Source organism: Lepidochelys kempii, chromosome 14 (assembly GCF_965140285.1).
Source record: "Lepidochelys kempii isolate rLepKem1 chromosome 14, rLepKem1.hap1, whole genome shotgun sequence".
Lineage (NCBI taxonomy): Eukaryota > Metazoa > Chordata > Testudines > Cheloniidae > Lepidochelys > Lepidochelys kempii.
This window is the reverse complement of record NC_136393.1, coordinates 33,871,415-33,894,599: the sequence shown is the minus strand read 5'-3', so window position 1 is coordinate 33,894,599 and position 23,185 is coordinate 33,871,415. Positions and strand designations below refer to the sequence as shown.

Sequence of the window (23,185 nt, the reverse complement as noted above, 5' to 3'; positions counted from 1 at the left end):
TGCTCCTTACGGGCACCCGCGTCCCATCAATAGCACCACCACAGTTAGGAAACAGGATTGGCAGTCGAGTTTCCCCCCAGTGCAGAAAATTCTTAACCTAGAGTTAAAATGCAGTGTTGATGCTCAAGCCCAGGATTCCCTGACAAGAGGTCAGCTGACTCAAATCCCTTACGCTTACATTGCTATGTAGGCCTAGCCTCAGAGTGTTTGTTGGTCAGGGAGAGTGTTTCTGTTCGTCAGTGGGTGCAGGGACTCAACACTAAGGATGGTATCAGGATTGTTTGTGTGATTTCGGCTTGGGATTTCTTAGTATTTCATGTTTCAGAGTAGCAGCCATGTTAGTCTGTATTTGCAAAAAGAAAAGGAGGACTTGTGGCACCTTAGAGACTAACCAATTTATTTGAGCATAAGCTTTCGTGAGCCACAGGTGCCACAAGTACTCCTTTTCTTTTAGTATTTCATGTTTTTGTTTTTATTTTTATTTTTAGGGGGGGGTGTCATGGTCAGTGTTGGTTTGGTTTGTACATTTATCTAGAAGTTCATGAAAATGTTTTCATGGGATTTTCCTCTTTATTTAATGATAATCTCCACCTGAAGTCTCACCTGGTCTGTGTGATCCTAAGGATTTCCCTCTTATTGTCTCCAGTTCAGATGACAGAATGTCTGGAGGGGGAAAGGATAAGACAGATGATATTTCATGCTGTCATATTTGTGACATCCTCACTCTTAATTGACATAATTGTATTTTAATTATGAGAGAAAAACAGTTGAAGAGAGACAGAGACACACCCAGATTTTTAACAAAGCTAATATGAATCATCCTATTTTCTCTTTCATTCAAGCGTCTCAAATCAACAGAACCAATATCCATGAAGCCTCAGAACCACTCAAAGAGACACTATGTGGAGACAGATTTTCTGTTCCCTCATCCTCCAAACCCAGCTGATTTCTCATTCTCCTTTTACATTTTGTCATGAGCCAGGCCAGATCCTGCAAAGATTTTAGCATTAATGTAACTTTACAAACATTGGCCTCTTTCACATCAGTGGGATGCTGAGACTTTTCAGGATGAGGAGCCTGAATTGTGAGCTCTTTGGGTCTCAGTATATGTACAGAGCTCAGTATATGTACAGAGCTCAGCACAACGGGGCTTTCATTCTGCATAGACTGAAATACAAATAATCTTAAAATTATTTCATAAATGTGGAAACTGAGTCAGGGAGAGAATTGGCTCAATGGGCCTCATTCACCCCTGCACTGGTAAAAGGATGGGGGAAGCAGTTTGTGGTTCTCCTATTCAGTAGCTGCTGGGGTCAGTGCAGACATTGGCACAGGCTGCGGAAGTCCGGAGGTCCAGCCTGAGTTGCACCTCTGGTCCAGTGGCCCCTAGATGACTTCTCCCGGAGGCAGTGTCAAAGGCACAGCTTTACCCTGGCCACACCCCATTATTCCTGCTCCACCCCTTCCTCCTCTGCCCAGCCCTCAACAACTCCACTCTATTCCCTGCTTTCCCGGGAACACTCCTTGAGCCTGCAGCTGCTGTGGAGGAGCTGGAGGCACAAGAGGCTCCTGTGCTGCGAGGATTCCCCTGGGTTTACACCTTCCCTACAGCCCCTTTGGCCCACACAAGCTGCCACACGGGGCCAGAGCACAATGGTGAGCTGGGTCCACATTTCAAAAGTGGCCTTAAATTGAGGGTTTACGTTTTGGGTGCCGACCTTTAGGCCTTGTCTACACTGTTTTGTCGGCAAAAGGCAGCTTTCATTGACAAAACAGTGGAGGTGTACACACTATAATGCACCTCTTGGTGACAAAACTCTCCTGCTTTACTGACAACATATAACCACCTCAATGGGAGGCAGAGATTTTTGCAGCAAAGTTAGATCAACAAAGTGTCAGTGTAGACACTGTGTTTGTTACATTGCTGTAACTGGCCTCCGGAAGGTATCTCAGGATGCCCACCGTAACCGCTCTGCTCACTGTTTGGAAATCTGCTGCCATTCATCCAGCTATGTAGACATGTGTCCCTCCCCTTTCAAAGCCCCAGGAAGTCCCCCATACACAATTTGTCTCTCTTTCTCACATACACACTCCCCACACACACAGTCTCTCACACGCTCCGCCAACACATTCTCTCTCTCTCTCATGCACAACCCCCCCACATGCTGTCACACATGCTTCCCCCACACAAACACACACTTCTGTGGGCTTCTTGTATTACTGTTAGGGTTACCATATTTGAATATTCAAAAAAGAGGACACTACATTGGGGGGGGGGGCAAGGGGGTATTTGCTTGCCCCACCTGCCCCCGCCCCAACTCCACCTCTTCCCCGCCCCCATTCCAACCCCTTCCCCAAAGTCCCCAACTCTGCCCCCTTTCTGCCCCATTGGACCCCGCCCGCTCCTGGCTCCCTCGCCGCTCGCCTCTTCACTGCCCACCGCTGGCTCGCCGCTCGCCTCTTCACCCTCCCCGCCTGCCACTTGCCTCCTCACCCACCCACCAGCCAGCCACTGGCTCCCTCGCCGCTCGCCTCTTCACCACCATGCCCCACTCGCCTACTCACCCCTCCTGCCGCAGGTCGCTCTGGCTCCTAGGATCAGGGGCAGCCAAGGGGTCTCCACGGGCTGCGCCCGCCACAAGCGTGAGCTCCGTGGCTCCCATTGGCCAGCACCAAAGAAAAGCACCAATGGGAGCTGCCGTAGCCATGGAGTGGGGCTTACAGGTGCCGGCAGCACGCAGAGAGCCCTCCCCCCCCACCCCTGACTCGACCCGACCCTAAGAGCCAGAGGCACCTTCCGGGGGGCGAGGTGGGGAGTCCCAGCGGTGCTTACCTGGGGCAGCTCCCAGGAAGCATCCGGAAGGTCCCTCTGGCTCCTAGGTTCGGGTCAGGTCGGGTCAGGGCGGGGGCGGAGGGCTCGCTGCCCGCTGCCGGCACCTGCAGGCCCTGCCCCCGCAGCTCTGATTGGGCAGGAGGCAGCACGCGGAGACCACCTCTGCCTCTGTGCCTAGGGGCCGCCCACACTGCAGGCTCCTGCCAGCGGGCAGGTGCCGGGAGCTGCCCCAGGAAGCGCCACCAGCCCCGGGACTTTGGTGTGTGTGGTGAGGTGAGCGGTCCCCAATATCGGGACAAAGGGCGTCCCGACCGATGTGGCAAAATCCCAGACGTTTTTAGATATTTAAAAATTCCTCCCAGATGGTGATTTAAGAACCAAAAAGCTGGACATGTCCGGGAAAATACGGACGTATGGTAACCCTAATTACTGTTCAGCAGTGTCAGTTTGGTCATATTATCAAGCGTTACTCTAAAAAGGGATCTAAGATGTGTAACTTTTCAGGCACACACAGAAATCATTACAAGGTTCATAGCACAGTGCAAAGAAACAATGCCAGGTTCAGCACACTACAGCAACACACGTTACTGTGGCTCAGTGTTAAAATGCTCCTTCAAGGCATCCTCCAGCCAAATAGCCCCCCATTGGGTTCCCCCTATAGCCTTGTGTTCAATACAAGCACAATACACAGCACAGCACAATACTGAACAGCAGCGTAGTATCCATGCTTTCTGACAGTGATGGCTGGGGTGCAGGTTGCCAGGGCAGTTGAAAAATAGCTGGCCATACAGTAGGATGCCCATGGAACAATGAGATTGAGAAACCTTCATCATGTGACTCTCTACCTGCCTGCATGAGGCATTGCAAACCCTTCACAAAGCACCTTCTGACCAGTGGCACAGTGGGATAGCTACCCAGAGCTGTCTGTGTCAACGCAAAGCTACTATTGTGGATGTGCTTTGCCGACACAAGGAGCACAGTGTGGACATGCAACAGTGGTTTAATTATAGTAGTGGCTGTTTGTTGGCGTAACTGGAATCGACAAAACTCTGTAGTGTAGATAGACAAGGCCTTAGGCACCTGGGGCCCGGAGTTCCTTGGTAATGGGCACCTGCAGATCCTACGGACTCCAGCTGCATGTGGGGCTGCTAAAAAGCTCTGGAGCACATGCCCCGTAGTTCTGTAGTTGGAAGAGAGAAACTGAGGTACCCCAAATTTTGTACATTTTTACCTTAATGATTGTACCAAAGTTCACAGAGTGAAACAATGTGAAAGATCCTGGCACCTGGGCCCTTACTTCATCTGCTCAGTTTGTCTGCTTTCTACTTGTTATTAAATAGGTACATAATCTAATTGAACCAGTTGCCCAGAGCCCATCTCCACCCATAGTCCCAGAGACACACCCTGGTTTCCTTTCCTAGATCCCTTCTCAGTACCTTTGAACTTCCACAGAATCTCCATTAGAGCAATATTTCGCTGGGAGAAATCACTGAGTCTCTTTTCCAGCTCAGGAGAAATCTCCACTGGCTGGAGGAACTTCCCCTTCTCGCACCTGGAGAGGAAGAATTTCATGATATTATGTTTCTTTTAGTGACTCATTATAATTCCTTGCTAGTGGAAGTTGCTGCTCTTATGGGCCTGGAGTTAGAATTCCTCCACTTCTCCCAGTCTCAGAGCAGGCACAGCACTGGCCATGGCAGTGCAACCTTTCCCTAAAGGCCCCATTAATATTCTTCATCTCTGGCCTGGACAGAGCAGATCTGTACATCAAAGGGGAATCATGTTTTCATGACCAATTCACTCCTTCGCCTCCATGCACTAATACTAGTATGTTCCCATATTTCATGCGCACAGTGTTATCAGATTGTTCTTTCAGGAACTAGATTGAAACCTCAGGGGCCCCCGCCCCCACCAGTTCCTTCCACACAGGTCTCCAAACAGTCCTGAGGTGGTAAAGACTCTTGATTCCGCTGTCCAGGGCATGATTGTAACCAGTGCCTTGAGCTGAAAGGCCCATATTGATCCTCGGGGTTCTGAGGCAGCCAATTCCCCAGGGATGTAACATCTCTAGGAAATACTGTAGGCCAATCTTTCCCACTGAATAGATAATTCAAGAGTCCTGTGTTAAAGGGTGAGGATTAAATGCATAAATGGGAATTACATTCTGAACGTGACCTTGCCCCATATATTTTGCTGCAGTGCCCTGGGGAACTATAGTAAAGAACAGCATTATCAGATACATAGATGAACATGATTTGTTGGGGAAGAGTCAACATGGTTTTTGTAAAGGGAAATCATGCACCACCAATCTACTAAAATTCTTTGAGGGGGTCAACAAACATGTGGATAAGGGGGATCCAGTGGATATAGTGTACTTAGATTTTCAGAAAGCCTTTGATAAGATCCCTCACCACAGGCTCTTAAGCAAAGTAAGCTGTCATGGGATAAGACGGAAGGTCCTCTCATGGATTAGTAACTGATTAAAAGATAGGAAACAAAGGGTAGGAACAAATTATCAGTTTTTAGAATGGAGAGAGATAAATAGTGGTGTTCCCCAGGGGTCTGTACTGGGATCAGTCCTATTCAACATATACATAAATGATCTGGGGTAAACAGTGAGGTGGCAAAATTTGCAGATAATGCAAAACTACTCAAGATAGTTAAGTACAAAGCAGACTGTGAAGAGTTACAAAGGGATCTCACAAAACTGGGTGACTGGGTAAAAAATTTGGCAGATGAAATTCAATACTGATAAATGCAGAGTAATACATATTGGAAAACATAATCCCATCTATAGTTATAAAATGAGGGGGTCTAAATTAGCTGCTATCACTCAAAAAAGAGATCCTGAAGTCATTGTGGATAGTTCTCTGAAAATATCCCCTCGATGTGCAGTGATAGTCAAAAAAGCTAACTATGTTGGGAATCATTAAGAAAGAGATAGATAATACAACAGAAAATATCACATTGCGTCTATATAAATCCATGCAAAATCTTGAAAATTGCATGCAGACCTGGTCACCCCATCTCAAAAAAGGTTCAGAAAAGCACTACAAAAATGATACTGGTTATGGAACAGCTTCCATATGAGGAGAGATTAATAAGACTGGGACATTTCATCTTAGAAAACAGACGGCTAAGAGGGGGGCTATGATAGAGGTCTTTAAAATCATGACTGGTGTGGAGAGAGTAAATAAGAAAGTGTTATTTACTCCTTCTCATAATGCAAGAACTAGGGGGTCACCAAATGAAATTAATAGACAGCAGTTTTAAAACAAACAAAAGGAAGTATTTCTTCACACAACGCACAGTCAACCTGTGGAACTCTTTGCCAGAGGATGTTGTGAAGGCCAAGACACAAACAGGGTTAAAAAAAGCACTAGATAAGTTCATGGAGCATACGTCCATCAGTGGCTATAAACCAGCTTGGTGTTCCTAGCCTGTGTTTGGCAGATGCTGGGAATGGTGACAGGGGATGGATCACTTGACGATAACCTGTTCTGTTCATTCCCTCTGGGGCACCTGGCATTGGCTGCTGTTGGAAGACAGGATACTGGTCTGACCTAGTATGGCCATTCTTATATTTTTATGAAATGTAGAGTCAATACACTCTCCAAGCCCTTTCACAGCATCGTGAAGAATGAGGGGAAGTGAAATAGAGCCACATACCTGCTCAAGGTGCTTCTGACATCCTAGAGAGGAAAGAGACAGAAAAACAATTTTAGTCCCAAATGCCGCCCACTGGGGATCCCAGAGAAGGGATTTTGCAGATATGGGTAAAAGAGGCCCTGCCTTGGCCCTAGGGCCATGGATTTGCTGAGTTAATGTCATCTCTAATATAAATGAGTCTGTAATTCTTCAAAGAGAAACAATAATTCACATTTCAGGAATGCACACACTGAATTACACTGTGACCTCTGACTGCTGGTCTCCAGTGCCCATGATTCAGGAGCTGTCCTGTCCCTGTGTTTGGATCAGGGATGTTTATAACTCAGTCTCACCCGCAGGAATTCACTTGCTGGCTTCTGACACTTCCCCTCCAGATCACTGATCAAGTTGCTGAGACGGGAAATCTCCTCAGACATTTTAATGACATTGTCATTCTGTATCTTCACAATCGCCTTTTCCAGATTTTCCAGCTGGGCCAGCAGGAGGTGCTCTTCTTTTTCTAGAAACTGCCGCAGTTGCTGAAATTCAGATACAACCTTCTGCCTCTTGTTTTGTGTCTGTATCTATTTTTTTTAAAAGAAAGGAAAGGTAAGGGTTAGAGAGAGAGTCTAGGGTCCGTTCATGGAGTGCTGATTCTGCAGGAGGGAGAATTTCTTTGAAAATTCTGTGATGTCTAACACATGATTATACCCTGTCGTTACTAGGGAGAGGATTTTCTACCACTTTCCCATTTGTCCCTAACATTTTTTCATGGTATGTTTCTATGTCTGACATAGTCAGCACACTGTGTTAAGCCAGACCCAGAGCAGCAGCCAGCAGGACTGAGCACTACATTAACAGAGATGCGAGGGGAGAGAAATAATTAACAATGCAAGAAATGTCTGCAGACTCAGGCAGATAGCACTGCACGAGACATAGTCTGCTCACCTTGGGAGGAGTTTTGTGAAAGACACAAGGGCTAGAAATTAACTCATTAATTGGAATGGAAGCTTAGATTCTACAGAATATGATGTGGTCCTGCTCCTGAGAGAGGATTTCTCAGGGCCGGTGTGTGTATGTGTGCGAAGACATAGGACTCTAACACAGACATCCATGCCCATGAAGAAACACAAAGCCCACATTCCCCAAGTCCATGGAGGAAGCTGCCTACAAACAGATGTCCTACCAGGTGCACCCGCAAAGGGAAGCCAAGGGGCCTGGCCCATCCACTTTTCACCACAGACCCAGCCATCTACCGCTCCTCTTCTCCCCGAGGTCCAGCCTCCCTGCCAGGCTGGAAACTGGAGCCCGGCCAGGGTAAAAGAGGCCCAGGGAGCCCAGGCTGCTGGGAGAAGCCATGGGTGGGGGGTCCCGAGACCAGCTTCCTAACAGATGGCCCACTGCAAGTCCCTGCAAGTTAATAACAATGGGCACCTACCAGATACTCCAGGCTTTAAACCTCTCCAGTCACTTTAAATCTCAGAAGCTTTTCTCTCTCTTCCTTCAGAATCTCCAAATGGGCCTGAATCTTTTCCTGAAGAAACAGAAATGATTTTGGGAGGTTTCATTTTGAGAGTGCTTGGGGTGGGGTGGGGGTTTCCATATCAAACCGAAGGCTCTGTAGGTGACTGTTAACCCTACCAGGTTTATGACATCAGGAACACCAAGGAAATGAAACCTCATTAACAGAGACAGCTTTACATTGCTTTACATTGTGAGTGAGATGAACGCACTCAGTGTCGTGTGTAGAACTCTTCTGTCAAAGGTACTTACCTGGGATGGGGCAGTGTCCTATTGCCAGTGAATGATTTTAGAAGTGTGTAGCCAGGAATGGGGTAGGTATTCTCTTTAAATCTATATTTCCTTCTATGAAGGAGAAGAGAAAGTGCCGACTGTCACAGCAGGGATCAAAGAAAACCTTTGGGTTCAGCTAGCCCTGCCCCGTTATACCTGCAGCCAATGCCAGGCCTGGAGGGAGGAGAAAAGAAGGGAGCCAGCTCAGCCAGGGGGTGACTGGTGAGGGGGCAGGAGCTCCCTGTTTGCCTGCCTGAAGGGACGGAGTAGCGACTTGCCAGCCAACGCAGCCACTGGAGGCAAGTAAGCCAAGGGGAGCCTGCAGATAAGCCCCAACTGTGGGGCAACTGGACTAGTGGGGCTGTGCCCCAAACTAAAGAGACTTTAGAAGGAAGCAGCCTGAGGAAACTGGTTTTGAAGGCCCCCCCTGCCCCCCCGACAGGGAGAGAGAGACTCATCTCCCCTGTTTAGGGGTTGAACCACACAGGGCCCTGGGCTGGGACCTGATGGAGGGGGTGTGTGACCCAGATCCCCCTAAATCCCCTTTGAGCAACAAACTAGCCACTAGTTCATCTGGCCATTGAAAGCTCTATCACGCCTTGCTTTTAAAGATTGGGGCTGTGGTGGGAAACTGCACATGAGTAACCTTATCTGCCTTTTAGCTAGTATTTGTTTCTTTATATACATTACACATGATTAAAATTTCACTCACTAATTTCACCCAGATGGGAGAGCAGAGTAGGGTTAGTGATTAAAATTTAGGGTCATTGGATCAAGATATTCCTGAGATACAGCTTGTTCCAAAACACAAAACAGAATGACAACAAAATGAAATAAAAACACAGTATTTCATGAAATTCATAGATTCTATCCACCCTGGACACAAATCTCAGACTGAAATGTAAACCTGTGGGTAACATTCACCTCCACCAAAGTTTCTTTATAATTATAATTATTTATTGTTTCGTCTGAAGAAATGTCAGTGGTGATATGGGGGTAAGTGGCAGAGGAAGTTGGGGGGGGCTTGGCACGGGTGGGCTGTCAACCCCAAATTCTCCGTAGGTCTTTCTGTTATTTTCTTGTCACAGTATTGTATCAGCTGTAAAATGTAGATGAGAACTACAAATGTCTAAGTGATCATTAACTCTTACAACAAGTATCTTTCCATTTAAAATACTAGGAAATTAAATAGCAAAACAAACAAACAAGCAAAACCCCCAGGCAAACAAAGAACCCCACAACTTTGTTAAAGGAGAGTTCGGGTTGCTCATTGACATCAAAAGTTCAAGCTCATCAAAACTAAAATTTCTGAAAACCAGGAAATAAAGAGTTAATGTAAATGGCAACACAGCCTCAGCTCTGCCCTCTTTGCAGGATGACCCAGAACCCCCATCCTGCACGCTGGCACTCTGCCTTTGCAGATGGTGCAGAGCACTCAGGGAATAGGGCACATGACAACTGTAACACAGACTCAAACACTTTCTTCTTGCTAAAGTACAACTTGATTTTGGTGAGCTTTACTGGCCAGGAGCTACCTACGTCTGTTCTATGCTCAAACACTGAGTCTGTTCCCATGTGTGTCGAATTTTATAATCCTTCCTGCCCTTTTACAACCCTTTCTCACAAGATTGCATTCAACACTGTACTTTCACTTCTCATTCAACACACAGACAGCTCTCCTCTCCCACCACCCTGCTGACAAGCCCCATGGCAAGAAGATCCCCTGGGTCCTGCTGCTGACTGAACCTCCCTAACTCAGTGCTGGAATGATGCATACTGGATCCCTCAAGGTACATGTGCAGCTCTGTCCTTTGATAACAGACATGGGGGCTTCAAACCCAGATCTCACATCACAGTCACAGCTCTGAGACGCTCCTCAAACTAATCCCCAGCTCTCCGCATATCACAATCACAGCTTGTCATAAATATAAAGGGAAGGGTAACCACCTTCCTGTTTCCAATACTATAAAATCCCTCCTGGCCAGAGGCAACATCCTGTTACCTGTAAAGGGTTAAGAAGCTCAGCTAACCTGGCTGGCACCTGACCCAAAGGACCAATAAGGGGACAAGATACTTTCAAATCTTGGGGGAAGGCTTTTGTTTGCGCTTTTAGTTTGTGTTGTTCTCTCTTGGGACTGAGAGAGGCCAGACAGAAATCCATCTTCTCCAACCCATCCTAATCCAAGTCTCCAATATTGCAACCAGTATAGATAAGCCATGCAAGGCGGATTAGTTTATCTTTTGTTTTATGTGAATTTTCCCTGCGTTAAGAGGGAGGTTTATTCCTGTTTTCGGTAACTTTAAGGTTTTGCCCAGAGGGGGATCCTCTGTGTTTTGAATCTGAATACCCTGTAAAGTACTTTCCATCCTGATTTTACAGAGATGATTTTTACCTTTCTTTTTTTTTTTAATAAAATCCTTCTTTTAAGAACCTGACTGATGTTTCCATTGTTCCAAGACCCAGGGGTTTGGGTCTTTGATCATTTTGTAACCAATTGGTTAGGATGTTATTCTCAAGCCTCCCCAGGAAAGGGTGTGTGTAGGGCTTGGGGGGATATTTTGGGGGAAGACGTCTCCAAGTGGTCTCTTCCCTGATTCTTTGTTAAATCTCTGGGAGGTGGCAGCGTACCAGGTTTTAACCTAAGCTGGTAGAAATAAGCTTAGGGGGTCTTTCGTGTGGGTCCCCACATCTGTACCCTAGAGTTCAGAGTGGGGAAGGATCCCTGACACAGCTCACTTAAGTTACTCCAACTGATTTCTTCACCATTCAGTACAGCTACACCTAACACATTGAATGCAGCTGGGGTGCATGCAGATAATTCTCAGTGACTATTCCCAACTCCAGCGGGCAGGGTGAAGGTTGCACTGGCATGGACCTTAACTCTCTATTTCCTGGTTTTCAGTAGAAAGCGTTTTGATGAACTTGAGATTGTGGCAGGGCCTGAGCTGTCACTGGGAAACCTTAACTCTGTTAACAAAGGTTTGTTGGCTGGGTGGTTAGTGTTTTCATCACTCAATTTATTATAGCCCACAAGAAGAGCAGGAAGAAGGGGCACTTCAAAATCTTTGCTGGAGTCAGATAACTTGGGACCCTGAAAGCTGGAGACTGCTGGTACAGACACTTCCAACTCAGTGGGACTGTGGCCGTTTCTTTAAGAGAGGACTCGAATCTCCCCACATGACAGGAGTAGAAATTGCTGCCACTTTCCAGCTTCTATCTACCTCTGCACATGCTGCAAGAGAAGAGTGTGTTTATCAGTTTGGTACAAAAACCGATTTCCTTAAAGAAGCGTAAGGAAAAGCGATGAGAACACGCTGCTGCTATTTTATAGCCAGAATGAATTGATAAACTGAAATAGTGTTTTAAATGGTAACGATCTCAACAAAACCAATGAGGTCAGATCACACCTGTCATAAATATAAAGGCAAGGGTACCCATCCTTCTGTATACAGAACTATAAAATCCCTCCTGGCCAGAGACAAATCCCTTTCACCTGTAAAGGGTTAAGAAGCTAAGATAACCTTGCTAGCACATGACCAATGAGGAGACAAGATACTTTCAAAGCTGGGGGGGGGACAAAGGGTCTGTCTGTCTGTCTGTGTGATGCTTTTGGGGGGAACAGATCAGGAATGCAGCTCAGAACTCCTGTAAAAAGTTAGTAAGTAATCTAGCTAGAAATGGATTAGATTTCCTTTTGTTCAATGGCCGGTAAAATAGGCTGTGCTGAATGGAATGTATATTCCTGTTTTTGTGTCTTTTTGTAACTTAAGGTTTTGCCCAGCGGGATTCTCTATGTTTTGAATCTGATTACCTGTAAGGTATTTACCATTCTGATTTTACAGAGGTGATTCTTTTACCTTTTCTTTAATTAAAAAATTCTTCTTTTAAGAACCCGATTGCTTTTTCATTGTTCTTAAGATCCAAGGGTTTGGGTCTGTGTTCACCTGTACAAATTGGTGAGGACTTTTATCAAGCCTTCCCCAGGAAAGGGGGTCTAGGGCCTGGGAGGATATCTGGGGGGGAAGACATCTGCAAGTGGGCTCTTTCTCTGTTCTTTGTTTAACATGCTTGGTGGTGGCAGCATAGTGTTCAAGGACAAGGCAAAGTTTGTACCTTGGGGAAGTTTTTAACCTAAGCTGGTAAGAATAAGCTTAGGGGGCCTTTCATGCAGGTCCCCACAACTGTACCCTAGAGTTCAGAGTGGGGAAGGAACCTTGACAACACCCGCATGGGTGTTGCATTGCATAGGCTGGGGAAGGCTGTGCCTACCCAAATAGCCTTGTGTGGCCCTGCCCATGCTCCTCCTCAAAGCCCTGCTTGCCCTTCCTTCTTGGCCCCAGCCCAGGCAGGCTACTCCTCTTCAGGGAAGCAGCATGCTGGGGAGGGGGCTAGGGCGGCCAGGACTTGGCGTAGCTGTGGCTGCCCAGTGCTGGGGGGCGTCAGGCACTGAGGCCATGCCGCCTGCTGCTTGGGGGAGGGAGGGGAACGGAGGTGCTGAGGTGGCCTGTCCTGTGTGTGGGGTGGCCGGGGGTGGTGGTGGTGGTGGTTGCATGCCACCCACCCTGTGCTGGGGACCTGGGGGGGCACGCACCACCTGCCCACCCTGTGCTGCGGGGTGGGGGAGCACATGCCGCCTGCCCTCCCTGTGCTCTGGGTTGGGGGGGCTGGCAGACATGGAGAGGGGGGCTTCGGCAGGGGAAGGGGGTGGATCCTAGGGGAAGGGGAGTGGGGCTGGCCGGAAGGGGGGTGAAGAGGGGCAGGGGGCTCTGAGAGCCAGAGGGCACTGAGGGGTTAACAGCGATGTGTGAGGGGGCAGGAGGGTGGTGAACAGGGAAGCACAGGCAGGATGGGGCCATGGAGATGTGGGGCTGCTGAAGAGATGCTGAGGGAATACTCAGAAATCAGGGGGCGGGGGAGAATTCTGGGGCTCAGGGGAACAGAGCTGGAATAGAGGGAAACTCTCAGTGGCGGGATAAAGAGAAGGAAAGGGTGGGATGTGTGGAGAGGGGCTGTGGGGAGGCTCGAGGGAGAATATGAGAGCAAGCTGAGACTGGCTGGAGAAGGCAGAGCCAGAGGGTAGGAGAAGGGAGGGGGATGGTGAGAGATAAAATAGCAGCTCCCCCAGCCCATGGGGTAGGAGAGGGGCAGGGGGGAATCTTTTCCCCTAGAAATGGTCAAACAAGCAGGGGGGAAGTGATAAGTGGCTCATCTGCAAACGAATAAAGAATTAGCCCCAGCCTTTTGGGGCTTTCCTTGGTCCAGATGTTGCTTCCCTTTTGGAGATTTCACAAGCTTCATAAGAAGTTCCAATTCATCTTTCAAATTCAAATATGTCTGACATTGATGCTAAGACATAATTATTTCTGACTTCTGACTCAAGCCTATCTGCACCCACATTTTGGTGAAACGAAATTTTGCCCAACTCCATGCTTGCCACCCCTTCTTGTCTTTCCCCCTGCCCGCCCACAGATCTGTTACTGTTCAGGTTCAGTTTGGATGAGCTATTGCCAGCAGGAGAGTGAGTTTGTGTGTGTGTGTGTGCCCCTGGGGAAAAAAAAATGGGGGGGGGGTGAGACAGCCTGGATTTGTGCTAGACATGGCCCACCTTGATTACTATGCACATTGTACGGAGAGTGGTCACTTTGGATGAGCTATTACCAGCAGGAGAGTGAGTTTGTGTGTGTGGTTTTTGGGAGGGGGGGTGAGGGGGTGAGAGAACCTGGATTTGTGCAGGAAATGGCCCAACTTGATTATCATGCACATTGTGTAGAGAGTTGTCACTTTGGATGGGCTATTACCAGCAGGAGAGTGAATTTGTGTGTGGGGGGTGGAGGGTGAGAAAACCTGGATTTGTGCTGGAAATGGCCCAACTTGATGATCACTTTAGATAAGCTATTACCAGCAGGACAGTGGGGTGGGAGGAGGTATTGTTTCATATTCTCTGTGTGTATATAAAGTCTGCTGCAGTTTCCACGGTATGCATCCGATGAAGTGAGCTGTAGCTCACGAAAGCTCATGCTCAAATAAATTGGTTAGTCTCTAAGGTGCCACAAGTACTCCTTTTCTTTTTGCGAATACAGACTAACACGGCTGTTACTCTGAAACAGTTGATTGCTCCCATTGTGGGAAAATCACCAGCCCATTGTGTATTTTGTTTTCATCTCTCAAAATGAAAATAAGATGACCGTAAGTTTTTTTAAATGATGAGCTTAAAAAATGCGAAATCTTAATTTTAACTGGACACACACACACACTTTTTCTTTCAGTTCAGTGCAGGTTCAATCAGTAAAACAAAATTATGCTTCAGGTTCAGCTCCAGTTCCAGTACGAAATCCCGGTTTGAACTAGTTCTCCGGTTCCAGTGTGAGACCAGATGGGCAAATGAGATCAGCATCGGAGCCAAAGGGAGTTGGCGGCAGCTTCCCTGGGCCCAGGGCAGGGAATCGCAGCCAACTCCGCTGGGAGCAGCCTGGGGCCAAACCCTCCCCCTGCAGCCAGGATGGCACCGGGGGGGCACCTCTCCCTGTGGGGATGGGCAGGTCTCTCTTACCTTCCCTCCAAGCGGTGCCCTCCCCGGGAGCAGGGGCTGGAGCCCGGGATGGGGGGTCCTGGCCAGGCTGGGGTCTCTGCACCGGGAGAGGCTCCTGGGAGCAGCGGGAATCTTACTGCTGGAAATTCCCCTCTCCCGGCTGCAGCCAGGGCCCCGGGGTCCCCAGCAGCAGCCGCCGGGGCTCGGGGATCTTGCAAGGAGCATGGCCCCCCCACAGCGCCCCAGAGTTACTGCAGCGAGAGCGATTCACTTCCTGCTGCTGGACTGGGTGACCCCAGCGATCACTGCAGCCCCCAGGGACAGTCAGGTCGATGCTGATCTCATTTGCTGGGAGCCAAAGGGCTCCCTTTGGCTTCTTTGTTATGTAACTGCTTGTTTGGGGGCTTTGGGTGGGGTGGGGAGGCTTCTATTAGGAAGCCTATAATGGCTTCTTTGTACTTGCCCATTCATTTCTCTCAGTAGCGGGTTGCTTTTCTTTAAGAAGCCTGTTGCTTGTTTTGCCATTGAAGTGTGTGGCTTGTTTGGGGCTTGGTGAGTGGGACTGGGCGGTGCCTCCGAAATGGGATTGGCTTGCTTTGGGCTTGCTGGGAAAGGGCAGTGCAGATTTTTTATCTTGTGAGACTTGGCAGCCTTTTCCAGACTGCGCTGTGGGGACAGCTGGGTCAACGACACCTGGGGAGTGGGAGCTGGAAGGGGGCTGAAAAGGGGCAGGGGGAGTGTGGGCCAGAGGGGATTGAGGCATGAAATGGGATGTGTGAGGGGGCAGGAGGGAGGGAACAGGGATGTGGGGCATGGGTTGGGACTGGGGGGCTGTGGGTGCGCTGGAGGGAGGATGAGGCAATTCCTGGGAATCAAGATGCAGGGAGAGAATCATGGGGTGGGTGGGAACAGGGCTGGGAGAGAAAGAAAATGGGAATGGGGGACAGTGAGAAGGGAAGAGGGGGAGAAAGTGGGGGGTGACACTAGGGGGCTGGAGAGAGAGTGACAGAAGAGACTGGCTGAGGGAGGGGGAGAGAGGCTAGTGATTAAGTAGAGGGATGGTGAGAGACACAATGGCAGCTCTCCCAGTCCATGGTACAGGCCAGGGGCAGTAGGAGGGGGAGGGGTCTTCCCCACCCAGCAGCCACGGGAGATTTTGTTTTTACTGGAAACGGTCAAAGTGTTGGGGGTGAGGGGGCGGCAAAGGACTAACCCCTAAGGGCTCCAAAGCTACAAGGTGAATATCCCCACAGAACTCACCCCCCAACAGACACACTATTGCATTATTTTCTTAGGCCAAAATCATGATTTCTGGGCTCTGGCTTCTGACTGGGACTGTTTGGGGTGACAGGATGGACCAGGGTCCCTCTTGGATTTCTGTGCAGGATTCAGGGCTCAGAGTCACCCCCAGAATAGCAGGGGGTGGGTCCAGATGGGCAAATGGGATCAGTATCTGCCTGGCTGTCCCTGCGGCTGCCCAGGGAGCCCAGTGGGGCACAGTCACTAGCTGCTGCCACCAGCAGGATCTCAGTATTACTTAGGGAGAAGAGGCTGGTGTCTGCCTCTCTCTGGCCTGAAGAAGATCTCTGTGTAGCTCATACACGTATGTCTTTCACCAGCAGAAGTTGGTCCAATAAAAGCTCTTACCTCACCCACCTTGTCTCTCTCTGCTCATGGTATTAGAGTTCTGGAGTTGGTTTCCCTGGGGCAGATGCAGCTCTCTGCACTGTGATCTGGGAACCTGAGCAGCTGCTGCTCCCCCAGTGCGGTCTGTGCTGGGGAAAGACCTTCATTATAGCTTCCTCCGTGCCCAGCCCAGCTGGGGACTTTCTCTGGTGGCTAGAATGAGACCCCTGAGGCAGCCCTGGGCTCTGCTGACTCCAACTCCTGAGCTGAGACTCCAGATGATGGGACAGACCTGGGGGAAAGTGCTGGGGACTAGCAGGAAAGTGACTGCACAAAAGCCCCCTTTAAGGGACCCGCTGGTGAGTTTGTACAAGAGGGGAGAAAGCAGTGCTTAATGTGTGCCAGGGCTTGCCAGAGCTGAGCCCCAGCACCTCTGGGCTTGCCAAGTCAGTTATGAAAGTAAAAAAATTGCTTGAGCCCCAGCACCTCTTTCATTACAGATAAAGCACTGGGAGAAAAGGGAAGGAGACTGAAAGGGGCAGCAGGAACAATAAGTGGAAAAAGAGATTCCCAGGTCCCAACCCTACCTAGATCCATTTGCTGCCCCACCCTGGGAAGATTGACTGTCCTGGGAACAAAGTGAGGACCAGAGAGCAGAAGCCAGTTCCTGTCTCTGCTGAGTCACTGCGGGAGGGATGCGCTGCCCTCGAGGACAGTGTCAGGGGAATTCCCCAAAGTGGCTCTTTTGATCCTACTCTTTTCTAGCATTTGCTTCAGAGACTCTTTTCCTGGGAGGGTTTAAAATTCCCACTTTAGCAGTTCAAGTGCAGAAGGTGGAGGCCGACAAGGATTATAAAAATTAATACTGGCCGCTCCAGGCTTGTATTACGCTCTCAAGTTCACTGCTTTTCTCTGACCTTGGATGGGTCGATGCTGCCACCACCCAAGTGCAAAAAACCCCTTTGAGAACCCAGGAAGGCGCACTTGGGAATTCCTTTCTGTAGGGTACCCTCAACCCCTTTTAGCCCCCACCCCCTGGGGAAGAGCTGAGAAAGAAAACAAAGGAAATTAGCTGTTGCCACCAGCTAATTAAACAACACATGCACAAACCTTTTAGGACACAAAAATCCAATCCTGTTCTTAAAAAAAGGTAAATTTTATTAAAAACAAAAATAAAGAAAGAAAATACATTTGGAACTTAGGCTTTTTGCTAGATTTAAAAAAAAAACCAATCAATTACAAGGATTAAGCACCAAGATAGCTCTCTTGAGGTCCAGCTTAAAGGTTACAAGCAAAACAAAAGCACCTGGGGTTAGCACAGAGGAGTCCACAAGCCATAAAGAAATAAAAGAGAGAAACCTAATTGCATCTTCCTAGACATTTCCTGATCTACTTACATATCTGGGGTTTCAGATGAGTAGTTTCTAGGTATGAGCTGATAATTTTTTCATACCTGGCCCAAAGCTTTTACAGCATAGTTCCAGCCCTGTTTCTGCTTCTCCGGAGAAGAACAACAGACAGACAAAGGGGAAGTTTTTTCCAATTTTAAAAAGTTCTGGCCTTCCCATTGGCTCTTTTGGTCAGGTGCCCACTCCCTTCCTTTTCCCTGTGCAGGGAGACTTTGTTAACCCTTTACAGGAAAAGCAAGTAGAGAACAACTACTAAGAAAAATGTTATCTGGCTGGCTGGGTGTCCATAAAAGGGAGCTTCCCCCCACCCCTTTCATTTATCACCCCCTACCACCACCACCACCAAATCACAGATGGTGCTGGCCAGCCTGGTTTAGGTCGGGTCCACACAGTCTGGGATTTTTTCCTGGAGGTTTAGGAAATAGAATTAATAAGATACATGCACATCTAATTTTACTACTAATCACATAAAGACCTAAACTGTATTTTTCACATTTCAAGGACTACACTGACTTAGAATACAGGGACATTTTTACCTGGCTGATTCTGGGAAACCTTCCCAGGAGAGTGCATCAGCCTCTTTGTTAGAGGTGCCTGAAATGTGTTGTATTTTCAAATCAAAGTCTTGGAGATCTAAACTCCACTGGATAAGTTTTTTGTTCCTCTCTTTGACTGTGTGAAGCCACTTCAGTGCAGCATGGTCAGTCTGCGGGTGGAACCGCCATCCCCAAATGTCTGGGCGTAGCTTCTCCAGAGCGTACCCGATGGCGTAACATTCTTTGTCTGAGGCTGACCAGTGGCTTTCCCGCTCAGAAAGTGTTTTGCTGAAAAACACGACAGGATGGAATTGTTGATCTGGTCCTTCCTGCATTAAAACTGCTCCTACACCACACTTGGACGCATCTGTGGTTATGACGAATGGTTGGTTGAAGTCCGGGGCCCTTAGTACAGGGTCAGACGTAAGGGCCGCCTTAAGCTGGTTAAAGGCTTTCTGACACTTCTCAGTCCACTGAACTGCATTTGGCTGTTTTTTCCTGGTTAGGTATGTCAGTGGGGTGGCAATTTGGCTGTAGTGTGGTACAAATCATCAGTAATATCTGGCCAAGCCCAAGAAGCATTGGACCTGCTTCTTTGACTTAGGGACAGGCGAATTTTGGATAGCATTTACTTTAGCCTGTAGGGGGTTGATAGTTCTTTGACCCACCTGGTGTCCAAGGTACGTTACCCTGTTTAGGCCTATTTGACCTTTTTTGGCCTTAACAGTTAATCCTGCCTCCCTTATGCGCTGGAAGACAGCTTGGAGATGTACCAGGTGTTCTGCCCATGAATCTGAGAATATAGCTACATCATCAAGGCAGGCGACTGCAAATTCCCCAAATCCAGCCAGAAGGTTATCTACCAGTGTCTGGAAGGTGGTAGATGCATTTCGCAGTCCGAAAGGGAGCACATTAAATTCATACAGCCCTATATGTGTGATGAAGACTGACCTTGGCTGGGTGTAATCAGGGAGTGAAATGGACGAAAGCCCCTTCTGAAACATCCCCAATTTCCTTTCTCTCTCTGACAGGCTGAATATTAACAATTGTTTCCCTCCAGATTGTCCAGTCTTCCAGAGGATGGGGCAGGGAAATGGCTGTGGTGGAGCCAGCTCAGGTAGGGGATTTTCAGGAAGCTGCTGGTAGGTTTGTGCTGTGGTCAGGGTGGGGTGAGGGGGAGGAAATACACAGGGTGAGGCAGGGAGAGGACAGGGTGCCAAAAACCCATTGGGACTTGCTCAGGCTAAGGCCTGATTTATGAATAGGCCCATGGGAAGGGTGGGGTGAACATTCCCCCATTTCTGGAACAGGAAACAACCCCCCTGGACAGGGCTGGGAAAAGAGACCAGAGTGCTGGAGCCTGAACCCCCTAGTCAGAGACTGCGGTGAAATAGAAAGGGAAGGTGCTGGGATTTGGGTCTCTGTTCCCTGCTTGGAACTTTGCTTCCCACCTCAGCCTGTGCCTAGTAGGTGTCTGCCTAGTACAGGGGTGGGCAAACTTTTTGGCCTGAGGGCCATATCAGGTTTCGGAAATTGTATGGAGGGCCAATTAGGGGATGCTGTTCCTCACCAAACAGGCAGGCATGGCCCGGCCCCCACCCCCTATCCGCCCCCTCCCTGCTTCTTGCCCCCTGACACCCCCCCGGGACCCCTGCCCCATCCAACCCCCCCTGTTCCCTGACTGCCCCCCTGGAACTCCTGCACCATTCAACCACCCCTTCTCCCTGTCCCCTGACCGCCCCCAGAACCCCTGCCCCTGACTGCCCCCAGCTGCCCCATCCAACCCCCCCCCCCCTTCCTGACTACCCCAGGACCCCTGCCCCCATTCAACCCTCCTGTTCCCTGCCCTTTGACCGCCCCGACCCCTATCCACACCCCTGCCCCCTGACCACCACCCTGAACTCCCCTGCCCTCTACCCAACCCCCCTGCTCCCTGCCCCCTTACTGCACTGCCTGGAGCACCGGTGCCTGGCAGAGCTACAACTGCGCCTCCCAGCTGGAGCCAGCCACACCACCATGCAGCTCAGAGCACCGGGTCAGGCCGGGCTCTGCAGCAGCCCTGCCGCCCAGAGCATTGCGCTGGCTGCGCAGTGACTGAGGCTGTGGGGGAGGGGAACAGCAAGGGAGGGGCCGGAAGCTCAGGGGCCGGGCAGGAGGGTCCCGCAGGCCAGATGTGGCCCGCATGCCGTAGTTTGCCCACCTCTAGCCTAGTAGGTGTGTGGTAAATGAGAAGACCCTGCCCTCCTCTGTTTGCTGGGAGCTCTCGGTCTCTTGCCACTCCCTGAAGCCTCCTGAGCAGGGTGGGGTGAGACTCTGCTACTCTGTGCCCTCCCCCCCAGCTTCTTTCTTTCTTTCTTTCTTTCTTTCTTTCTTTCTTTCTTTCTTTCTTTCTTTCTTTCTTATGAATAGTGGGATTTTGGCTGGGGCAGCAGGTACTGAGTGGGGAGCACCTGTTGTTTCAGATTCCGGTGACCTTCGAGGAGGTGGCTGTGTACTTCACCGAGGGCAGGGGGCTCTGCTGGACCCCAGACAGAGAGCCCTCTACTGGGACATTATGCAGGAGAATTATGAGACTGTGACCTTGCTGGGTAAGGATTTCCTGTCCCCTCAGCTATTAGAAATCGTGGGTCTGCATTTCCAAATCTGGTCAGGTGCTTCCCTGATGAGCTGGACTGGAGGTGAATGGGTCCTGTATGCCATAGCTGCAGTGTGAGAGAGATTTGCATCTCCAATGGGACAGGGGTGTCAAAAGCTAATGGACATGCTAAATCATCCCCACCCCTCCAGCTTTCAAGGGGGTAGAAGCCATGTATTGTCTTGTCAGTACTGTTTCTCACTTACACACAGAATTCCTGTTCACCTCACCTCTTGGGACTAGCTCCAGCCATGGGAGGGCTCTGGGCTCTCCCGGTTTATAAATAGGGAGGGTTTTAACTCCAGAGCTGTGTGTGTGTCAGCAAGGCCATCAGTGTGCACAGGTCCTGAAAACTCCTAGTGAGGGCATGACAATTCCCCTCACCTCTCCAGACATCTGTCTCTCCCCAGGGGGCTCAGCAACCGTGTTCCCGTCCTCTTGGATTCCATGTTCCCCCAGCACAGTATGGGGATAGGTTCAATTCATGGAATGTCCTTTGTGACAAATACTCTACCAATCCTCCATGCACCCTGATCTTTTCTCATTTCAGTCCCTGAGCAGGATTTCCCATTCCCAAACCTGACCCAATCACCTGGCTGGAATGAGGAGAAGAGCCATGGGTACCTGATCTCCTGGCCTTCCAGGAAAGGGTGATTCTGAGAGGTACCCACATAGGTAAGGAGTCAGTGAAATGGACAGAGAAACCACCTGGCAAATGAGGGAAAATGTTGAGAATCCCAAAAACGTGGTGTGAGCAAATGCCTCAGTCCTGCCTCATCTCACCCAATGCAGGGCTGTAGTCAATATATATCATTCATGGCTTTCCAATCGTCCTGTAAGCTGCAGGAGTTTCCTTCCCTGTGAGTGTTCGGATGGGATGTGGAGGCACAATACAGTTGTTCAGTCTTTGAAACTTTATTGTGTTGGGTTTTCCCTTTGTGCTATTCCTTTTTCTCCCCACCACAGGCATTTACTCCTGCCTGAATTGTCTCTCTGTCTCCCAGCAGGTGATGAGAGAGTGAGTGAGAACGAGGAACAGAATCAACATCAGGAAGTTCCTGGGAAAGTGGAACCACAGGGGACCTTTGTGAGAAGAGCTGAAGGGAATTTCTCACAGTGCTTGGAAGAAGGAAAAACCTGTGGAAATTGGCATGCGTCAGAGAGGCTGCTCGGAAACCACCCCAGGAAGAAGGTGGCTGAAACTCTCAAATATGCGGGAGGATTCAAGGATCCTGAGGAAACCACAGTCCAGCAGACAAATCACAATAAAGAGAAACCCAATCAATGCCTCGAATGGGGGAAACGATTCATTCTGAGATCACACCTTAATACACATCAGACAATCCATAAAGGAGATAAACCCCATAATGCAGGTGTGACACAGCACCCCATATTCATCATAATGATATCATAATGATATGATTATGACATAATTATGATACATCTTGTACAAAGTGTGTCATGTGAGGGATCTATGGAAAAGTTATGATTTGCTGAGTACGATTATTCTATTTGTATGCATGTACCATTTTGTATCTGAAGTTATGAATATTAATTATGTATCTGTATTTCAACTGTGCTTACTCTGGGTAACACACACAACTAGCCTCTCAGGTATAACAGTGAAGAAGCTAGAAAGTGCTAATAGCCCATCAGCAAAGACAATGGACCATGGAAAAGGTTTGTCTTCATTGGGGAATGTTTCAGCCAGTCTATGAGTAATGGTTCCTGTGACCCAGCAAGGCATGCAAGGCCATGTGACCAGACCACATGACACTAAATTCCATTTTGGTACCTGTGTTTTTCCGTGAACTGGGCTGGGAACTTAGCTTGAAACAAAAGGTTTCTGCCATATGGAGAGACTATATAAGGTGGGGAGTGACATCATGATTTGTCTTCGCTCCCCCACAATTCAACACCTGAAAGAAGCTCTGGAAGACAAAGGATTGGGAACAGGGGAAGGGCAGCCAAGCTGCAAGGCACATGTTCCTTGTGCCTTAAGAATGTGCAAGCCTGCTTGTATCATCAGACAAGGGGAGATATTGCTAATTCAAATCCTATCTTTCGAGTAATTTAGGCTTAGTTTCCAATTTTGTTTATTTGCTAGGTAATCTGTTTTGATCTGTTTGCTATCACGTATAATCACTTAAAATCTATCTTTCTGTAGTTAATAA

The 23,185-nt window shown here is 48.9% G+C and overlaps 1 protein-coding gene and 1 long non-coding RNA gene across 11 annotated transcripts in view; one reads left to right on the top strand and one right to left on the bottom strand.

The window, feature by feature from the left end:
* The window catches only part of LOC140898275 (uncharacterized), a 2,445,793-nt gene that overhangs the window by 671,085 nt on the left and 1,751,523 nt on the right, over positions 1 to 23,185 (top strand). The window lies entirely within an intron of this gene.
* On the bottom strand, positions 15 to 4,374 carry LOC144929307 (uncharacterized). Its single transcript, XR_013634559.1, has 3 exons — positions 4,270 to 4,374; positions 604 to 663; positions 15 to 97 (listed from the first exon to the last, which is right to left on the bottom strand). It is a non-coding gene; the product is annotated as an uncharacterized LOC144929307 (long non-coding RNA).